This window comes from Solea solea, chromosome 3 (assembly GCF_958295425.1).
Source record: "Solea solea chromosome 3, fSolSol10.1, whole genome shotgun sequence".
NCBI lineage: Eukaryota > Metazoa > Chordata > Actinopteri > Pleuronectiformes > Soleidae > Solea > Solea solea.
Genome location: NC_081136.1, coordinates 12,447,373 through 12,459,984, shown reverse-complemented (window position 1 = coordinate 12,459,984; position 12,612 = coordinate 12,447,373). Strand labels below are relative to the sequence as shown.

The window sequence follows — 12,612 nt, the reverse complement described above, 5'->3', positions numbered from 1 at the left end:
GTAATGACAGACATGGAGGGAAAAAAAAAAATAAATCATACATGGTTTCTTTCTTAAAGTCTGGGCTAAACTTTTAATTGCTCTTCAAGTGGTGGATTAGGCCACTGGTGAAACAGAGATACTATTCTTGGGGGATGTGTTTGAACATCCTCAGAAGCTTAGTCCCAACCCCTGACCCACTCTGAATAGCAAAGGAGAAGTGCCTTCAATTTTTGTGTTGATTTTTTTCTTCTTCTTCTTCTGGTTGATGGGTTAGGGGAGCAGCAAGATGTGTTTGGAGGGCTCTGGTGTTGAGTGGATTAGCTTTGAGCTGACAAATAACACCCATTGTGTTTCCCTGCGGGTCTGCAGGAACATCCATAATAGCAAAGCTAGTGTCACGTGACTGATAGCATGAGGCTAAAATAAAGGATAAACGGAAACGTCATAATTCATACAGGGTGGCTTGTCACTTTTGAACAAACAAATAGGGTTTTCCTATTTATGCTGTGGTCGTTTATTTTTTTGGTGGATGTCCACGCAGACATCTGCAGATGTCAATCCTGAATTATGTTACATCCTCTCATTATGAATGGATGGAGGCTTCTCTTGTGTCGCCATGTTAGACCTGCTGCTGCTGCTGCTGCTGCTGACACAAGTGCTGGCAGACACTGGGTGTCAAGCAAAACCTTGACCCTGGTGTTCCTTACATAGCGTCTGCTTGAAAATCTCCGGATCGCATATCGGACATTTCTCCTGCTTGAGCCCTTGTTAGTGCCCTGACAGCTGAATGGCATGCCATTCTTTAAGCTCATGCATGTGAGCACATGAGCACGTATATAGAGTGAAATTGCCCTCTGCGCACTCAGCCATTCAAGTGCCACTTGTCTATCGGTGAGTGTGTGTCATGTCTTTGGCATTGTCATGTCATTTCTCATGTCAAGACGACATCAGCTTTGGTTCCCAGTTGTGGCATTTTGTGGAGTTGGGGGAGCGCGGGGGGGGGGACTTAGGTGTCATGTGTGGGAATCCATCACAGCGCTGGCAGCACCGGTTTCTGACCAACGACCTACTACTGTCAGTTTGTGACGAGCCGGGGGGGGTGGGCTTGTCAAGCTAACGTTAGCTTGTTGTGACACAGATCCCTGTGTCAACAGAAAGAGCACGACGTGTGGAGCTGCGGAGCATTGGCCTTTGTGGATATGAGTCGGAGCGTCTTGTTTTATTTGTAACATGTCTCACAAAAGTGCAGATGGGGGGGGGGGATTTAGAAGCCCTTTAAATGTCTATGTCTAAAGAAAATGATGGGGTCTTCACGGATAGACCGATTGTGGAAAGGAGGATAAAGACAGACAATGAGTGAGATAAGGAAGGTAGAAAGAGACCGTGTGTACAGGCTTTAATAAGGCTGGTAAATGATTCTTTAGTCCCCATCCTGAGTCACTGATGACAGATAACTTGCATTTAGGGGATCAGGGCCGCCATCCAAACAGCCAAAAGAGTGAGGAGAGAGATAGATTGGGGAAGGTTAGAGAGCATATCCAGCTTATCCGCTAATGAGGCGTTCTATTTGAGTATGATCATGCGGGCATGTATCATTCATGTGGGATAAGCAGTGTGTGTATGTGTGCGCGCGTGAATGCGTATCTCCTTGTATAGCGCCTGTCCATGCCTGTGTGTGTGGTGTCCTTGTGACATCTTCACAAACACACACTCTTGAATTCCTGAATTCATGAGGACAGCACCACCAGGTGGAGCTTGTTTGCCTTGATGAAATGGCTGCCAACTGTATGACACATGCATGTGCACGCACGCACACACACACACGCAGACACACACACTTTCCTTACAGGTCCCATCTAGCACCTGTTCCTGACAACAGAAACATAGGACAATTATGATCTCGACAATTAAGAAAACAATCATTGCAAATGTGTAATTAAACCCTAATGTCAGGATAAATAAAGTGGCAGTGGGAGAGAAGGAGAAGGAGGGTGGAAAAAGGCCCTGAGGCAAGTGAGGGAATAAATGAATAAAGGGCTCCGAGAGTGGAAATGAACTGTGAGAGATTACTGTAACGTTCAGCCGCTGACATGCAACATTGTGCTGGTGCAACATTTGGATCGCAAAAAAACGGTGCGGATATTTCTCTGATTCCTGTATTTCTTCCTGTCTCGTTCCTCGTTCATCATCTCGGCTCTGCCACCGTATCGCCTAACTTCCCTCTATCCCCCTCATCTTCATCTCTGTCACTCTCATCCTGCTCCCTCCCTCCCTCCCTCCCTTCCCTACCTTGCTATCTTCATCCAGATCCCGCAAGGTCAAACCTCCCCGACGTTTGATGGATGAAAATGGAATTAAGATGAAAGCACACTTTCAGATAATGAAGATATGCGGCAGGAGATTAGGAGGCCGGGGAAGGCTGCTGAGGTGCAGACCAAATTAATATTGAAATTTATGTGCGTTTGGCTCAAGCCCAGACAATCCCCATGTGTTACTTTCACCAGGGGGGCCAAAGTGGAAAAAATAACAAAAAATTTAATTGCATTTTAGGAGAGCAAGCGGGCAAGCGGCACTTTTTTTTTTTTCCAGTATTCATTTTGTGTGACGAGGCAAAAAGTAGTGGCAGAAGTGCACATCACAGCAGAGGAGGATTTGTGATGGAAATGCTGAATCTGCACAGCTGTGTCGGGATTTACAGCTTGAATTGATGTGCAATGTATGTTTAGAGGTACATGATCACATCTGCTCTCAGGTTTACGTGTACATGCATATTGGCGCATGCCCATTCGGATATTTGCGCCGACGTTAAAGGGGCGTACGGTGATCTGCTTTACAAAAGAGAAACAGACACGTGTGTCACACGATCCAATCTTCCCCATCGCAGCAGTTCTAAAAGGCTGGATCAGCGTATGTGTGTTTGAGGAGCATGAGTACAGAAGATAGGCAACAGGGATAAGGCCACACACCTCATAGGGTATCAAAGACAGACACACTATCAAGGCCCTGCATCATAGACGATGCCAACGATATGCACTCTAATCCGCATGAAAAATATTCCTCTCCTCCCTCTTTGAGTGCACTTAGCTAACAGTCTCTATCCTCTTCCCTGTTGATCCTTTTCCTCATTCTCTTCTTTTTTTCCTTTAACTCTATTCCCAGTGAAGGGGGGAGAAAAAAAAAACCAAAGGCAAGAAAGTTCCGCATTGTGCTCTTTAGGTCTCATTTTCAGCTCCTGCTCTATTAGATCTCATTACTCAGCAGCCATTTTGGGTCAGCTAATGGGAAATGTGATAATGGCATCAGGTTGTTTTGGTTCCTGCTGTCATAGCACTCTGCTTGCAGCAACACTTTGATAAAAGGGCACAGGAATGTCAAAAAAACACACAAAAAAACAAGACAATTAACAGTGCCGCGTGTTTGTTTCTGCCCAGCAAATCACGCTAATGCAAGCAACAGACACAAGTGACATTTATTCCTGCTCTTATTGTTGGTCATGTGGGTCAGATTTGTTTTTTTTTAAAATTCTGCCATCTTGGGCGAAGAACACAAAATACGCTCTTCTGATGCTTCAGTGTTGTGACTGTCAGGTCAGGAGGGCAGTTAAGCTCGCTTGAGTCCTCCATTTTCCAAGGCCAAGCTGTGTTCACATCGCACAGTGCTGTCCAACCATGTGATAATTACTTCTGAGGCTGTACGTGATCAACTCAAACCGGTTTTTAACGGTCTAATTTAACACACATGCACACTATTTGAAATTCTAGCATAGTTCAATTTGGTCGAGTCTTTGTTCTACCCAAGCTACAAGCTGTTCCATCTCACTGAATGGGATGGAGAAAAAAAAATGTGGTCAGGTTACATGAGAGATTGCCAACAATGAAATTCTTTGTTAAGACAGTAGGTAAACAGGCAGAATGCTGGACATAGATTATCTTGGTTGTTGTAGATTTTAACTCGGCCAAAGGTTGCAGAAAGTCAAACGGCCATAATTACTGGACACCTGTGCTTGCTGAGCTTGGTACCAGTGTGCAAATGCCCCCTGTGCCATCATTGTCCACACCAGTGCGTGTGTGTGTGTGTGCAAGTTTCACCTATCACCTTACCAGCAGCTGGTATCCCTGGAATAAAAAGAATTGTTGAAATGGCCGGCAGAGGAAGAGACGATGAAGGAGGACAGTGGGTGTTTGAGTGGCAGTGGTGGGGCCGGGGGTAGCAGATGGAAAGGATCTTGTGTCACGCTGAAATGCGCCACATTGCAGGTGAAAGCACCTAACTGTATGCATGACACCCCCGCCCCCTCTCTGTCTTTTGAGGGGGAACAGCTAGAGAACGGCTTCAATTGAGGTAACCTAAGCTGCCGAAGGTGGACACACCTCACGGACATACACAGTCTCTGCATTGACAGAGGCCGTTCTGCTCACTGACTCCTTGAAGGAGCTAGTGTGTGTGTGTGTGTGTGTGTGTGTGTGTGTGTGTGTGTGAGTCAATGACACTGAGATGGTTATTGATTTAAAGTGACATCAGCTCAGCAGATAGTAGTGACGGGCATAGAGAGCGGCGCGGCGCGGAGCTGCACATCGCATCACGTACGTCACGTGCAAGTTCATCAAGGATCCATGATGCTGGATCAATACCGAGGCATGAAGACGGGCTAGCAATATGTGCATGTGCAGATTGCTATTAATAGCGTTCCCTGAGTCCTTGTGATACGGCAGGGAGAACAGAACAGCGGGGGTTTAAATATCTACCCCCCCCCCCCACACACACACACACACTGTCACCTCGCCACAACAGAACTACTGAAAAAAGAAAAAGAAAAACAACAACCTGACATCGAAACTCAAGGCCAGAATTGAGACTGTCACACAAAAAGACAAAGAACATCCATTCCATTTGAGCTCATATTACAGTGCCACTTTCTCTCTCTTTGATCTGAGAACAATGGCCAGGATTTGCCTCAGACTGGGCTCTTTCCAAAGCCTTCCACTCAGCTATACACCTATTTTCTGCTGAGCAGGTTTTTTTTTTTTCTTCCCCCCCCCCTTCCTTTTCATAGCTTCATTGAGCAAAATTCCTTGCAGCTTGCAGCCGAGCACAGCAACCCGCCACACTAATGATGGCTCTCATCAGGCTGGCTAATTTAACCCCTAGTGTAAATTGAGAGGTACAGTAGCGGTCATGAGGGGGAGTTGGACTACGGGGATAGTAATTCATCAAAGCTGAAGGAGCTTGAGCTTAAAACAATGATAAACTGTGTAAAAGTCAAAAAAAAAAAAAGACAATCAAATCAAATACAAATACAGCTGCCTGGCCCACATTTTTATGCAAACAAGAAAATTGGGTATGTTTTATTTATCTGCAGTGAAAGCAGACCACATTATTATGAATTTGGGGCATTGGGAGTGTAGCTATTTAGAAGGCTACAGCTTCTGCTAGTCCAACCACTGAGCCTCTGGTCCTCTTCTTAAGCCAGAAATAAAAGCAGGTCGAACAAAACTGACACGTCAGTCATGTGCGTAGAATATAAGACGGTGTAATCTGAGGGGTAACCATACACGATAAGCAGATTCAGAGGTTTTTCTTACCACGATTGGTGTCCTTCCATTTGGACATGTTGCGATTCAGTTTACTTTGCAGTACCACATATTGACCCCTCAGTTTGTCGCTCCAATCTGCATTTTGTGACTGCACTGCAAAAATAATGTGTGAACTGAATATTGAATACATAAACTTTTGGATAAAAAAAATGAAGTCTTATAGCGACATTTATCAAGTTTCTGAGAACAAACATGTGTTTGTTGAATAAGAGATACACCTCCATGAGGCAAAGTATGCAAACCTCATCCTTCAATATAATTCAAATTGTTGAAATGCTACACATGCTATAGACTTGTACTTTCAAAAGAGAGCAGTAGGTGGGAGGTGTCCCCCTTTTCATGCATCTTGTGAGTCAGCAAAATGTTGTGGTTCTATGATGCTGACGGGATCATTGTGTGACTGTATGTATATATGTTTATGTATATGTATATATATATATATATATGTATATATATATGTATGTATATATGTATATATATGCATGCATATATATGTATATATTTTTATATATATATATATATATATACACATATACAGATATATGTGTGTGTGTGTGTGTGTGTGTGTGTTTCTCAGTGATGTGTGTCTGGAACCAGCCTGTCCAGATGCGATCATCACCATTAGTGTGTTTGTTTTCAGCACCGACAGCCTCTCATTCCTCACCCGTCTGTCAAGAATATTAGCCACCGACTCATCCATCACACTCAAATCCACTCCCTAATTCTCACGAATGCCTCTTGCTCTGCTTATCACAACACTTTGGGGTTGAGGTGCAACACTAACAAGGTAGAGAAAGACGAATGGCTTATTGAATCGTAAATCCACAGATAAAGTAAGTGCATATTATGTTTCACGTTGTTGTTTTTTTTTTTATGTCTATCAGACCTTGGATGAACTTTCTGGCGTCTTCACATTCACACACACACCCACACGTGAATAAAGGTTCTTGTCATCCCTTCGCTCTCTCCACTAATGAGTTCCATTTCATTCCCACATTCCTTTACACGACCCCATCAACCTCAGCCGTGCTGAGTCGCAACGCCACCAACTCTCTGCCTCCTTGCTCTCTCGTTTTCCCTCGACATACTGTGCTTTCCCGTGCAGCTGATCTCCGTCAAGCCCCGACAATCTAGTTAATATTTCATCATGTAGGGGAATTTCACATCTGTAGGTCACATTCTGGGCTCTGGCAATTAGAAACTCAAACAGCAACTGAGCTTGCTTCTTTAATTCTCCTTGTTCTTCTCCTTCTTCTCTTTACCCTTCTGCACACAAGTTTTTTTTTTTTTTTTTTCAAAGGGAATTAACAAGTTGAAATTAATTTGAGCCCTGGCTGAGGTCCTTGCGGAGCAAAAGTGTCCGAGAGCAGGCTGAGAGTCCGGGAGTAAAGCGGAGATGGGAGCAGGGATGGGCTGAGGAATTTATGAGAGGCAGAGAAGGCAAGGCGACCACCCGCATGAATAAAATAACACTCCGGGTTTTTAAGAGCTGTGCAGCTAAATGAGAAGCGACCAAAGTCATTTGCCGGATACTGATTCCCTTTGGTGTTGGACAAATCCCCTGTTTCGGGGACTAAGCAAATGATATTGCCACGCTTACCAAAAACACAGTGTACTGAAAACCATGGGCAGGTCTGGTCACATTGACACCCGCTTGTGATCTCGAGAGTTAAATATTTCATTGTGCAGATGTACTTGTTTGCGTAAATAATGCATTAGCGTTCGAGCCTTTGCCGTTTTGTCTCACTTTTGATCACTAAAGGACATCTGTGTCAGCACGTTGAGGGTGTGTTGTGCAGCTTAAATCTTAAATGCATCTGGATTTCTGTGGATTTATCCTACATACAGACGTGGATTAACAATGACTCACTCGCTGCTGTAAGATCTTTGATTAACCCTGCCTGTGCTTCGTGCCATTAAAACGACTGGTCCTGTTCCCGCCATAAAAGGGCGGGGGGGGTCCTCTACCTCATGTGTTTTTGTGCAATTCAAATGCCGGATGCAGCAAGAGACATGATCAATGTTGTCATTTGTTGTCATTTCCACTAGGAAGTCACCACAGCGGCTGTGGGAAGGATTTAAAAAGATCACCAAGCTCTTATCTGCTTAAGATACTGAGGAGACTTTAAATAAACACAGATAAGAGTTGAGTCTATGATGGTTTTGTAGACCACAAAAACAATAATAATAAAAAAAAAAATGCTCCCATTTAATTTGATTGTTGGGCACAGACATGAGTTAACAGTAGCTCTATAGCGATTATTAGCAATGACCACTCAGTTAGAGTCTAACCTGCAATGCACTCTAATACATGACCTCTTAACCTTCCTGTCTGCTTGCCTGTTTAGAGCTAATACGTATATTGATTGTTTCTTGGGGGAGGGAGAAGAGTAGAAGGAATAGATGGATGGAATTCATTTAAAAATGGACCAATAAATAATAATACAAAAAACACAGGTCCCTTCTGGGCTAATTCAAGCAGGCAAACAAAAAGAGGCAGCCCAGCAATCCCCCGCTGCCATCATCTAACCAGGGCCATTGCACGGAGAAATTGTGAAAATGAAAACATTATATTAGTAATTTTTTATCTGAAATTCAAATATCCCTTTTAATTTGATGGAGAAATTTCAAACTTGGACTTTAAAATCCCATTCGAGGTCAAAAAATACATCTAGAAGCGCATCAGACCATCTGAGCTAATCACTGCATGGTCCACCAGAGGAATCTGTGAACACTATTTTGAATTAGAAAAAAAATTAAACACATGACATATGTTGTTCTCCTGTGAAAATAGACGACTCAAGCTAAAACTCCTTCGTGTTAGCCACGACACGGCAGACAAATCTGCTGACTCACCTGCTAGCTTAGCTGTTAGCTCCAGAGTGAGGCATCACAGATGGCAACGTTCAAACTTGTGTGACTAATCGTACGAGTAATAATAATAATAATAAATGGAGTCGTGTGGTTTGTGTGTGAGCAGAAGGGAATATCCACAAAAGTTTTAAAGGAATAATCCGTCAACTAATGTTTGTTCTGTGTGGTGCATCTGACAATTATTTGGCACTTTAATTCGAGCGCATGCGTGTTCGTGTGCGAATCCGAGAGGACACGCCCATCCCACGCATGCAGCCCAGATCTGTCCATCAGTGGTTTGTGTGTGTGTATGCACGTGTGTGTGTGTGTGTGTGTGTGTGTGTAGCCAACCTGCTAAACTGCCCCAATCAACACAGACGCTGAGGCTTGTCAGTCACACATTAGCAGCCAAGTCACCACAAGGCAGAGGAGGAGATGGAGGCTGAATGCTTATTAGTGGCTGTGAAATCTTAGCCCCAAAGCTTCTCCTGCATTCACAGGAATCACTGCTTTTTTCTTTGAGATAATGTTGTTGTTTTTTGTTCATCCTTGCAGCATATCTGTTTTGCAAACTTAAAAGTGACAGCAGCAGACACTCATTGTTACATCCAAGACCTGATGTGAAAGAGACGCATTGATTTGTCCCAGTAACTGTAATCATTTTAAAAGAAGTAGATTGATAAAGATTGAGTATTGAATCCCAGGACATAGGATGGAAGTAGCATTTAGCCACCATGAGTGATTAAAACTGGTTATAAAAAGACTTCATATTGAATGGAAGTCTATGAGAAAATGGCCCTTCTTATAACGCCAGTAAACATTTAATGGTTAAGTTAATAACCATGAGTTAATAATCTTTGCCAGTTTTGTATATTATGTTCTCATTTAGAGGATAACAGATGATTTTTTTTTCTTTTCTTTTCTTTCCATAAAGGCCTGGTTCCATTTGTCATGTGTTTATGTCTCAATTTGATCCTACATCATCCAAAATGGGGGACAAAAAAAACAACATTCTGCTTAGAAGGCTCAGAAATGAGCCTCTGTCCACGCAAACGAAGATCCCACATGCACACAACCCTTAATTTATAAAAGCCTCCATCCACACATACCCACAACACAAAAACGCACATACTCCCACATGCGCCACAACACGAGGGGGGGAAAGCTCACATCCTCGCATATGCACTGTGGCCCGACGGACGTGGCGTTTAAGTGGATGTGACATTAAAACAGCCAGACTCATTCCGATTCACCATCTCCCTTCCATTTGTTCCTCTCTCTTGCTGCATTAATGTTGAAATAATGATGTCTTAACATATTTGTCAAGCAGATGCGGCGACTTAAAACTTTCTGGAGGAAGATGCAATATGCGACGCTTAATGCGGTACTGTTTTTCATCAGCCGTACACAGCAGCCGTCAATCAGAGCTTGACCAAATAACAATAATGATAATAAAAATTAAAAAAAAAACATACTCCCACTCACAGGTTCTTTTTTTTTTTTTAATGAGTCACTGCTTGAGGCAATTACTGCAGCATTAGGAGAAAAATGCAAGTTCCGTAAAAAGAAAAAGGCGGCAGAGGATCAAGCTGTGGCGCAATGTTGACTCTCAAATACACACAGCAAACAGGGCAGCATAATCAAGATGGCAGGCTAACAGGAAAACAAAACACACATTTACATTTGCTGTGCAGCCCCAGCATATGTGGCTTGGATTAGATTCCACAAGACGCAGCGAGGCACACAGCCCTGCTAGCATGTGCTACTACTATCAACCTGAGGATTGACCATCAATCACACACCGTCCCTGTTCAATCTGCTCGTTGTTTGATCACGGCGAGGCAGAGCCAAAGCATAAACAACCCTATCACAGAAGGGTTTTGCATACAAGAGAAAGGCAAAGAGATACAAGGCAAACAAATACACGTGCCAGACTATATGAAGAATTCTGGGCTGCGTAATTAGGCAACATTCATAATACATGACCGGAGGGAGAGTGAGAGGAAGAGGGAGAGGGAGAGGGAAAGGTAGGGGGGGGGGGGGGGGGGTTTGGGGGCAGTTGAGCGTGGCGATGCTTGATCTTCTGTCACTGATCAGATGGGCGCGCAAGTTTGGTTATCCCTGGTTGTTTTCATCATGTGGCTATTCATGTGACTCTGCACCTTCATGTGACTTTATAATGCACGTTTGTTGTTTTCCCATCCAGTGTGTGTGTGTTGTGTGCACGGTGTGATGGAGGCAGAGGGCCTGTGGCAGGTAGAAAATGGCCTGGCCTTTTCATTTGACACCACTGCGCCTTCAAACAAACTACCTAGGGCCCCCGCGCACACCCATAATCCATTCAAGGTAGCAAGCAATTTTCATTATTGACTGCTGAGAAACAGGCAGAGAAAGAGAGACGGGAAACGGGGAGAGAGGGAGAGAGAGAGAGTGAGAGAGAGATGGGGAGGAGGGGGTTGAGCGATGGAAAGCAAAAAGAGAACAGCATTGCTGAGCAGTCAGAGAGATTTAAAGTATTAAGAGTGCGGAAGTGAAAGCGATAGCAGAGAATTAAAAAAAAGTAGGTATGAGCCAATACAATATATAACCATATACAATCCAATAACCCTAAATATTGTGTAAATGCTTCACTAAACAAAGCCGACATGCTGTAAAGAGAGATCTGCAACATCATCATCATCGTGTGACAAGGACATAATGTTCTTCTTATTTACAAGAGGTTGAAGATTGTAGTCGTCTGCTGGTAATGGTAGAAAGTCAGTGTTGCGGTGTCGGTATTGTATTGAAAGCCAAAAAAGTGGTATTAAGTCATGCATTGAAAATAAAAACAAAAAAGGTTGAGTAAAGCCTCGATTCCACCAAGCAGGGCAATGCAGTTCAGTTCGCCATCGGTGCAGTTTGACCTGGCTTATATTTTCACTGCAGGGCGCATGGGCCAGATGGTGATGGCTGCTTCGACTGTGTGAATTTGTGAATAGCATGAGGTCGTACCAGCACGACACAGTGTTGCCCACCGCTGTCCACAAAAAAACTACGAAGGCGACACCGTGAACCGAGCGTCTTTCTTCTTTTTTTCCCCTTCACACGAAAAAAAGACTGCAGATTGTCTCGCTCCACCCTTTACAAGCACCAAGCACAGCGGTTGCCAAAAACCTGGGGCTCCGTTATTTTCGTACACGTCTCAATATTTGACAACGGAACACAAATGCAGGGCACGCCGAAACTGAACCTGAACTGTACTGCTTGGTGGAAATGGGGCCCGAAAAGGGAGAGAAAACTGTTTATAAATAAAGCAGAGGGCTAAGCAGAAGTGAAGGATGCGAGGAGAGATGCGAAGATTGCATGTGGAGAGGAAAGGGGGGTTTGAAGGGGGAGCAAGGGAAAGCGGAGATGAAAGGGCGGGGGATACATTCTTAGAAGGTGCTAATGTATGGACACAAATATAGGAAGTTAATGTTCACCAGTGCCTGGGGGTGAGCCCGTATATGCACCGACGACAGCTTGTCACGCGGTATATGAGCACGTGTGGAGACGCACTGTGCTTGCAAACACACTCTTTCACAGCGGATGTGATGCGGTCTCCACCTGAATAAGAGGGACATGGCATGATTGACAGTATGCTAATCCGGGTCTTGTGAGAGGGTTGTGCTACAGACGTGGTCGTGACCATGAGCTGATAGACGGCAGAGGCAAATTGTCCACACCCAGACACACACACACACACACACTCTTATCTCTTTACTCTAAATCATAAAAAAAACAACACACACACCTTAATACAGATTTAAACTCAGGTCAACCTCTGTCACCACTTGTCATTTGCCTCTGCAGTGTTACAGTATCATCGCTTTAAAGATCTGTCAAGAATATTGACAGGGCATTTTGGGACAGACTCATTGGAATGCAGCTCAGTGAGCCGCCGAAGACCGAAGAAGCTGAGGGAGACACAGGCACATACTAGATGGATAGATAAAGAAAGGGAGCATGATGGGGAGCGCTGAGAGTTGCCAGTGCTTGAAAGAAATCCCTTGACACGTTATATAAAATCACACGGATTTGTACTGTTTAACCTCCACTTCCCCCAACCACCAATGAAACCTTTTAAAGCACTTTCCAGAAAAACGCAATTTGAAAAAAAAAAAAAAAGAACATTTCATGAGCTGTACATTATTCACTGCAGGCA

At 44.0% G+C, this 12,612-nt stretch overlaps 1 protein-coding gene across 7 annotated transcripts in view; it reads right to left on the bottom strand.

Moving 5' to 3' along the window:
• Positions 1-12,612, bottom strand: part of pcdh7b (protocadherin 7b) — a 113,869-nt gene that overhangs the window by 65,112 nt on the left and 36,145 nt on the right. The gene's annotated exons all lie outside the window — the stretch shown is intronic.